Source organism: Sceloporus occidentalis, unplaced genomic scaffold (assembly GCF_023333645.1).
Source record: "Sceloporus occidentalis isolate IW3139 unplaced genomic scaffold, rSceOcc1.0.p SCAF_2, whole genome shotgun sequence".
Lineage (NCBI taxonomy): Eukaryota > Metazoa > Chordata > Lepidosauria > Squamata > Phrynosomatidae > Sceloporus > Sceloporus occidentalis.
The window spans coordinates 58,556,539-58,565,124 of NW_028316982.1; positions in this window are offsets into that span (position 1 = coordinate 58,556,539).

The following is an 8,586-nucleotide window of genomic DNA, read 5'->3' on the forward strand; positions in this document are numbered from 1 at the left end:
AAAGGTCAGATTAAATGCTGCAGTGGAGAGAATAGAGTGCTTCTTTTAAGTTCTCCTGGGATGGACTAAGTTCTTGCCTTTTGCCACTCTACTCAGAGAAGGCGATGGTTCCTTTTTGGTAAGAGTTAAGGTATAGTATTTACATTGACCCATGAATAAGTTGACCCTATTTTTTTCTGATCATAGAATCATAGAATCATAGGCCCATTACAAACATAGGCCCACACACCCCTAACCCTAGTACCGACTGAGTCTGTACAAAATGGCGGCGCCCTATCTACATGGGGGCCGCCATGACGATGTCACGACCGCGCCGCCTCTATACAGGGCGGTGTGGATGTGACGTCGTCGCTCTGTGCCAGAGCGCTTAGTGCACCCTTTGCGCAGAGCAGGAAGGAGCTCCGTTTTGGAGCTCCTTCCTGGTTTGCGCCGCTGGGCGCAGCCATCACACGGCTGTGCCCAGCAACGCAAAGGAGAAAGGGGCCAAGTGGCCCCTTTCTCCTCCTCCCCGCCGCCGTGGGGTGTCCTTGGGGCTTGAAGCCCCAAGGACACCCCTTTCCAGGCTGCGGGGAAGCGGCCTTTTGCTGCGTCCCCGCAGCCTGGAAAGCGGTGGATCGGGGCCTCAGCGGCTGCCGTTCTGGCTGCTGAGGCCCCGCTACCCCGGGGAAAGGGGCGGGTACAGGCCGCCGCTTTTCGGCGGTCTGTAACGCACCATAGAGTTGGAAGAGACCACTAGGGCCCTCCAGTCCAAGCCCCTGCCATGCAGGAAATCCAAATCAAAGCATCCCCGACAGATGGCCATCCAGCCTCTGTTTAAAGACCTCCAAGGAAGGAGACTCCACTACACTCCGAGGGAGTGTGTTCCACTGTCGAACAGCCCTTACTGTCAGGAAGTTCCTCCTAATGTTGAGGTGGAATCTCTTTTCCTGTAGCTTGCATCCATTGTTCCGCGTTCTGTTCTCTGGAGCAGCAGAAAATAAGCTTGCTCCCTCCTCAACATGACATCCCTTCAAATATTTAAACAGGGCTATCATATCACCTCTTAACCTTCTTTTTGACTAAAATTTCTAGACTTATATATGAGTATATACAATAATTCATCATTTCCTTCCTAAATCCAAGCTGTTCTCCTATGCAAACAGTCCATCATCTGGCATTGGCAGAATCTTTGACAACAATCCTTGCACCACAGCTATGGCAGCTGAATATAATCCTACCATTCCAGAACGTACAGACTTCAGTTATAATTCACCTCTTCTTACAGAATGATACACAGGAGTGTAGCTATGGGAGGGAGGAATGAGGGCATTGGCCCCCCAAAGAATTCTGCTCCCTCAATTACATCTTCCTTCACTCTCCAAATTTCTAGCATTGCAGAGAGTAAGACACTGAAAATTGTTCACATCTCATATTCTTATATATGCTATGTTCACATTCCCTTGGTAACATTGCCTGCCCCTTTTCTTTGTATGGCTAAGCTGTTTCTAAATGCTCAACTGAAACTTCAAGTTACTGCAATGCTAGAAATGTGGAAACTGAAGGAAAATTTCATGGGGTGGGGGTAATGTAGTGTCTTTTTTTTTGTCCTCCTTGTAACACATTCCCAAGTGATATATCCATCCTTCGGCCTGCGAGGGAGTGACCAGGCAGACCCAGCTCCACCAGGGCTAGCCTGGAGGAAGAGGCTCCTCCCTCCATACTTGCCATCCTCCGGCCTGCGAGGGAGTGACCAGGCAGGCCCAGCTCCACCAGGGCTAGCCTGAAGGAAGAGGGTCCTCCCTCCATAACTGCCATCCTCCAGCCTACGAGGGAGTGACCAGGCAGGGCCAGCTCCATCAGGGCTAGCCTGAAGGAAGAGGCTCCTCCCTCCATAACTGCCATCCTTTGGCCTGCGAGGGAGTGACCAGGCAGACCCAGCTCCACCAGGGCTAGCCTGAAGAAAAAGAGCTCTCCCTCTAGTCCATCTGCCTTGGTCCAGGCCTCAGACGGAGAGAAGAACTACTGGACCTCATCTCCTTTCCCACCACCATTCCCTTCTCCTTTTGTGTTGTGTCTTTTAGATTGTCAGCCTGAGGGCAGGGAACTGTCCAATTAAAAATAATAATTGTAAACCGCTCTGATAGCCATTAGGGCTGAAGGGTGGGGTATAAATATAATAAATAAATAATAAATAAAATAAGATGTGGCAGTGGAGATTTTTTTTTAACACCCAACAGGCTAAATTCCTAATATGAGCTAATTGTATCTAACAAGGGTGACTGAGTGCAGGGCATGCTAACAACATTGGATAATTTTGTTTTCTGTTCTGATTTTTTTGTGGGGGGGCAGGGTGGCATCTCACATTAGTGCTGGAATGTATAAAGCTAGCAGAGTTGTCTCTACCATTCAGCAGAAGGAGGTGACCAGCTTAGACAGCAGATGCTGGGTGTAGTGGCTGAAGCCTCACAACTGCTGCTCCTGGACTCCACTGTCATTTCTCTCTGTTCTACAACTTTTGTCCTCCACTAGCTGATACTACCTTCTGTGTATCAAGAAGACCCTTCCTTCCATCACTAGGGTTGAAGTATGAGTCATCTGCCAGTCCAGTCAGTTTCTATACATGTAATGGAGAGTGAGCACCATCTTGTCCTTTATCTCAACCAGGAAAATGTCTGAGATAATTTCTGAAATACTGACAGAGATTAAATTCTCCCAAGAGTCAGAAAGTGGGCCACTCTTGAAATGATTGGAAAGGTTGCTTTTTGGATTACCAGAAGCTATATGGTTGATTTGGTTGTTGTTTTATTGATTGTTTTGGGGTTTTATGATTGCAAACCACTCTGAGAATATTTGCTTTGTGTGTGTGTGTCTCTTTCTTCAAGTTGGTGTTACTCTTAGGACAAGAGTATCACCAAAATGGTAGTACTCTTAGGACAAGAGTGAGAAAACTGGCTGTTGGTGGTTCTGGCTGGTGGGCTAATGGGAGCTGGATGTCCATTTCTCTTCCATTTGTCCATTCAATAGGACCAATGAAATGCAATTTTACTTGCTGACTGAAACAGTTGGCAGCCATTGCAACTGTTCAAGAAGATTCTAGGACTATGTATGGGAAGAAGCAGAATGTTCTCCCTCCAATCGGCCTGGAAATTTAACAAGGAATATTTCATGGGAATTGTCTTTGTTTCACTTCGATATACGTCTCCACAGAGACCAGCAGAATTGTTATGCCACAGATCCAGAGTTTGATTTATTTTTAGAAAATTCTACAGCATGTGTCCTCCCCAAGAGAAATTCAAAGCAACTTGATGCAATAAAACATAAATGCCATAAAGCTTAACATACAAAGTGCAATTAACTGTCACAAGAAAACCCAAAAAGTCTTGTAAACTGAAATACACATTTTCTTTTGAGATTAACCTCCTGTGGTTTACTTAAATGAATTTACTGGACTTTCCTCTACAAAGCATGTTCACTTGCAAATCCCACAGAATTGATTTACACCCAAGAAAGTGAGTATAGAATGGTAGTCCTTGTTCTTCTTTACAAGAGAAGTCACCCTAACCCTAACCCTTTACCTGTCTTGTGGCTCACCTTGAGATATTCTGCACCTGTCAGTATAGTTCTGTGGGATGAGAAATGATTTTCTCAGAGTGCATGAGGCATGGGTTAGTGGACTGTTGAACAGCAATTTCCATTAGCCAGTACACCCCATTGTGAGGGATGTTGGAAGCTGCAGTCAAACATCTGTAGAGCCATCCATTGTCCATCCCTTAGTTAATGTAAGCAATGAAGAAATCTTTCTTCCCATTGCACAGGCATATAAATAAGAAATCCAGTCAAGCTCTTTCAGCAGTACTAATTAACTAGTCAGTTACTGCATTTCTGATACTTCCATGTATCCCTCAGTCTGATGCATGCCACCAGTGTAGGACCCATCATCAAGACATCTGAACATTTAAGTGCAACCCCATGTCACCATGCCCTTACTTAGCAGACCTGTCTTAGTGAATATGTTATTATATTCATCTGACTCAGTCTTTGGCTACCAACCAGATTCTTAGTCTCTACAAATGATTTTTTTTTTTTAAAAGCAAACTTCGCATAACTCTCCAAGTCATACAAAAAGCTGAAGCATCCATATTGGGCTTTAACATGCATATTTGTGCTCCTTTTTGCATAGCCTAATAAAGATGATAACCTAATATAGATTCATGTTTGTACTGTATCTGCCTTGTTCAAGGTTTCTCTTTCATTGGTGTGTTGTTTTTGGCCATTGGATTAGGCCATTTCCCTAATATGGATTTTAGTTTGAACTAGACAGCTAAGCAAGAACAAGAATGTCCTCCTTTTCACTTTTTTTGGTGGGAAAAATAGTTCCTTAGGACTTAATTCCTCCTGTTTGTTTTAGTGCCTTCCAGGGATTTATAAGGTTTTTTTTACTTAAATAAATATGCTTCACATTTGTCACTCCCAGCATCTAGTAGATCTGTCCAAATTAGATGTTTCTGGCTACTTGAAATACTGTGTTCAATACCAGTGCTTCCACATGCAGGCAAATATTTTGTTCACAATTTTTGAGCAGCTTAATAGCAAATTCTGATTCTGTATCCTATAAGCCTTTTTAAAAGGGTGTGGCAAGTGCATGTAATCTTTTAAAAACATACTGCTGCTGACTTCAACTAGGATTCTGTTGCTATTACTACTATTTTGTCTGCAAACCACTTCTATACACAGTGTACAAAGCATGTTACAGTCTTGCTTTTCCTGCCTGAAACTGTCACACATTTTCTTGGCTTATCTAGTAAAATGGACTTTGCAGAGCTTCCAATGCTGTTTAATTTTTAAGACTTGAAATCAATCTACATGCTGCAAATGGAGGGAGGAGAAAAGTCACATTTCACAGTTGCAAAGCACTGAAAGTGACTGGAACTCTGACACTAAAAGAAAATAAAGAACAGCCAGAGCTCTTGTTTTCTTCCACTCTTCCTTCTTCTTCATCATCATCTCCTCCTCCTCCTCCAGCATAAGCAGGAGTGCTGTTGGTGAGTACTCCTAGCAGCAATCCTTCACTAACTAGGCCTATGTATAATTATTTTTGTTGTTAACTGCCTTCAAGTTGACTACAACTCATGGTGACCCTGTGGATGAGACATCTCCAACCCTCCCCTGTTCTCAACTGCTCTGCTCAGGTCTTATAGGTTCAGATCCATGACCTCCTTAATTGAATTTATCTATCTGCCATGCAGTGTTCATCTCTTTTTGCTGCCTTCTACCTTCCCTAGCATTACTTTATTTTCTAGTGAGCCATGTTGTTTCATGATGGGGCCAAAGTACACCAACCTCATTTTTGTCATCTTGGCTTCTAGGGAAATTCAGGCTTGATCTGTCCTAGGATCCATTTGTCTTTTTGGCTGTCCACAGTATCCTCAGCACTTTTGAGCTGAGATATAATCCCTTCAAATATGGTTCGTCCCATTCTGGTAAATGAGCAAGAATGTTAAATGTTAATTCAGGTGTTAAATGTTCAGAGTTTGCAGCCATTTACCCTTGTACTTGCTAACCAGGATCCTTTTCACTTGGGCAGAGAGAGGAGGCTCAGTTTCCATTCTCCATTCAAATTTGATTTCAGAGTTCAGAGACTTTGCTGTTTTTTAACTCTTCACTTCTAAGCCTCTTCCTGGACCAGACCTACAATTACATGGAGGGAGGTAGCTGTCTGGTGGCACTAACTGCTAGTTATTAACTTACTATTACTGCATTTATTTATTTATTTACTGCCTGGGAAGGGGAGAAATGCTTGTGGGGATTTTCTGCCTCAAATGTCAAAATAACGTGGCCTGTCTAAGATCCTAAGAACCTTGACTGATGCTACACCATTTGCAGCTCCATCTCAGGCAGCAAAATGTCTTGGTCCATCTCAACTCTAACCTTCTTCCAGTTAACACAAGAGAGGTCAAACACTGACTTCTGACAGAAAGAGCTGGTACTTCAGCAACACAGCATCATACTCATTCCCCCCTCTGAACTGTCCCAATTGCCAATGAAAAGGGTGTTTTGTTTTTCTGAGGGGTAAATGTTGTCACGCAGCAGCATGGATATTCCCTGCAATATGACAGATGTCAATGAGAGAGAGTTCCCCCTTTGTGGTAGGAGCAGGGCATGACTCCACTTGCTTGGGATGATCGCCTGGAGGTCTCCCTCTCTCTCTCTCCTGTTGCTGAATGAGATGTTGGCCTTGCTCACATTCTCCTGTCAATCTCTGCCAAGGATTGGCCAAACACAGCATCTTGTCTCATGAGACAAAAGGAAGCCATGGGTGTTTCCTCTTTAAGCAAGCTCAGGTGTGCTGAGTGAAGCTCTCAGAATGAGACTGAGTCACCACTCGGCCTGTAGAGATGCAGACCCTGTATTAAGAAGAGCCTGGGCTTGTTCCATCCAAAGTCAGCACACACTTTAAGGAGAGTTGACTTGGATCCAATGGGAGTAAGGTCTCTAAATATAAAGCTAACTGCTGCAGCACTGCCTCCTGGTGGTGCTGTTCCCAGTCATTTCCTGCGATTTGAACAAACACAGTCATAAGGTATGCCAATCCTGAGTCCGTGGTCTGAGACTCTGGCTGCATCTGCACTGCAGAAACAATGCAGTTTGACGACATTTTAACAGACATGGCTCGGTACTATAGAATTCTGGGATTTTTAGTTTGTTGTGGTGCCAGAGCTCTCTGACAGAGAAAACTACTATCTCACAAAATTACAAACCCCAGAATGCCATAGCATTGAGCCATGGCAGTTAGACCAAGGATTGAATTGTTAAGGAAAAAGCAACATGGGACATACAGTGAATGAAATAAAACATGTATGTGAGAGTCAGGGTGACTCAGCAGAAGCAATTAGAAGCCACACAGGTGTAAAAGGTAATGGAATTAACAAGTCCTAAATGCCAAGGACAGAAATGCAAAGTGGATAATTGAACACACCTGAGAATTGTTAAGTGGACAAGGTGAAGTGATGAAATCATTAATTGTGGGATGAACCAAGAGAACCAATGAGAGTGGATGTACACGCCCACTGGGTGGAAACAGACAACAGTGGGTGGTATTTTGCAATGACTATAATAATGGCTATGAATCCCAATGTATTTTGTGGGTAGTAGTTGATAGTAGTGAGGAGTTGTGTTGGATAGTTTTGGAGCTGTACATAGTAGAATAAAGTAGATCTCTTATATAAGACTACTGAGTTGTCTGGTGTCTTGGGTGAAGATACAAGAGCCAGCTGGATCCTGAAGAAGTGGGAAGACTTCTGTGGAAGCAAGAGTGAGAAGGCTTGGAGAGTTTGTCAGGGTCTTCAGCCTATTCTCTGTAACTCTGCTGCTTTAGAGCAAAGCTTTAATCACTGGCCAAAACTGGTCAGCGCCGGTGTGTAACAAGGTGGTGAGTTCGAGCCAGAGGTGAAGAGCTACAACTCCCATCATCCCTGACATGAATCCCCAGAGACCTTGGGCAAGACACATTCTCTCATCTTCAGAGGAAGGCTCTGAATAAATCTTGACAAGAAAATCCTGTAACAGGTGTGCCTTAGGGTCATCATAAGTGGGAAATAATTTAATGGAACACTACACCAATAACAACAACAACATGCCAATCTTATCATAAAACCATACAATCACAGAGTTGGAAGAGACCACAAGGGCCACCCAATCCAACCCTCCCTGCCACGCAGGAACTCGCAATCAAAGCATCCCTGATAGATGGCCATCCAGCCTCTGTTTAAAGACCTCCAAGAAGAAGATGTTGAACAGCTCTTACAGTCAGGAAGTTCCTCCTAATATTTAAGTGGAATCTCTTTTCCTGGGGCTTGCATCCATTGTTCCTCGTCCTATTCTCTGGAGCAGCAGAAAACAAGCTTACTCCATCCTAAATATGACATCCCTTCAAATATTTAAACAGGGCTATCATAGCACCTCTTAACCTTCCCTTCATCAGGCTAAACATACCCAGCTCCCTAACTCACCATTTTGGTGGCCCTCCTCAGGACACGCTGCAGCTTGTCAACATTCTTCTTGAATGGTTCTGGACACAGTATTCCAGGTGAGGCCTGACCAAAGCAGAATATAGTGGCACTATTACTTCCCTTGATCTAGACACTATATTTCTATTGATGCAGCCTAGAATTACATTAGCTTTTTTAGCTGCTGCATCACACTGACAGAATTTATTTGGTAGTCCTCAAAACCAAACCTTGAAGAAGTTGCTTCTTTGGATTATAAATCCCAGAATTCCCTAGCCATCATGGCCAATTGATTCTGGGAATTTTCATCCAAAAAAGCAATTTCTACAAGCTCTGCAAACTCTCTGTATTTTCCCCAGTACTTCTTTTGGAGCAGAGTATGCTTTAGTGCACGCTCTACCTCAGTGGGTATAAGGAGAACTGCTGCTTAGGAAATGTCAGGTCAGTGTGGGGATATATAGTTTGTGAACACACATTCATACTGTCATAAGTAGTGAGAGACTTAACAGTCTGTGAAGTCAGATCTCACTTGCAGCATCACTTATTTGGTTCTAAGCACATTCTGCTGTGTTGCTATTAATATTATTGTCATCAATAACAA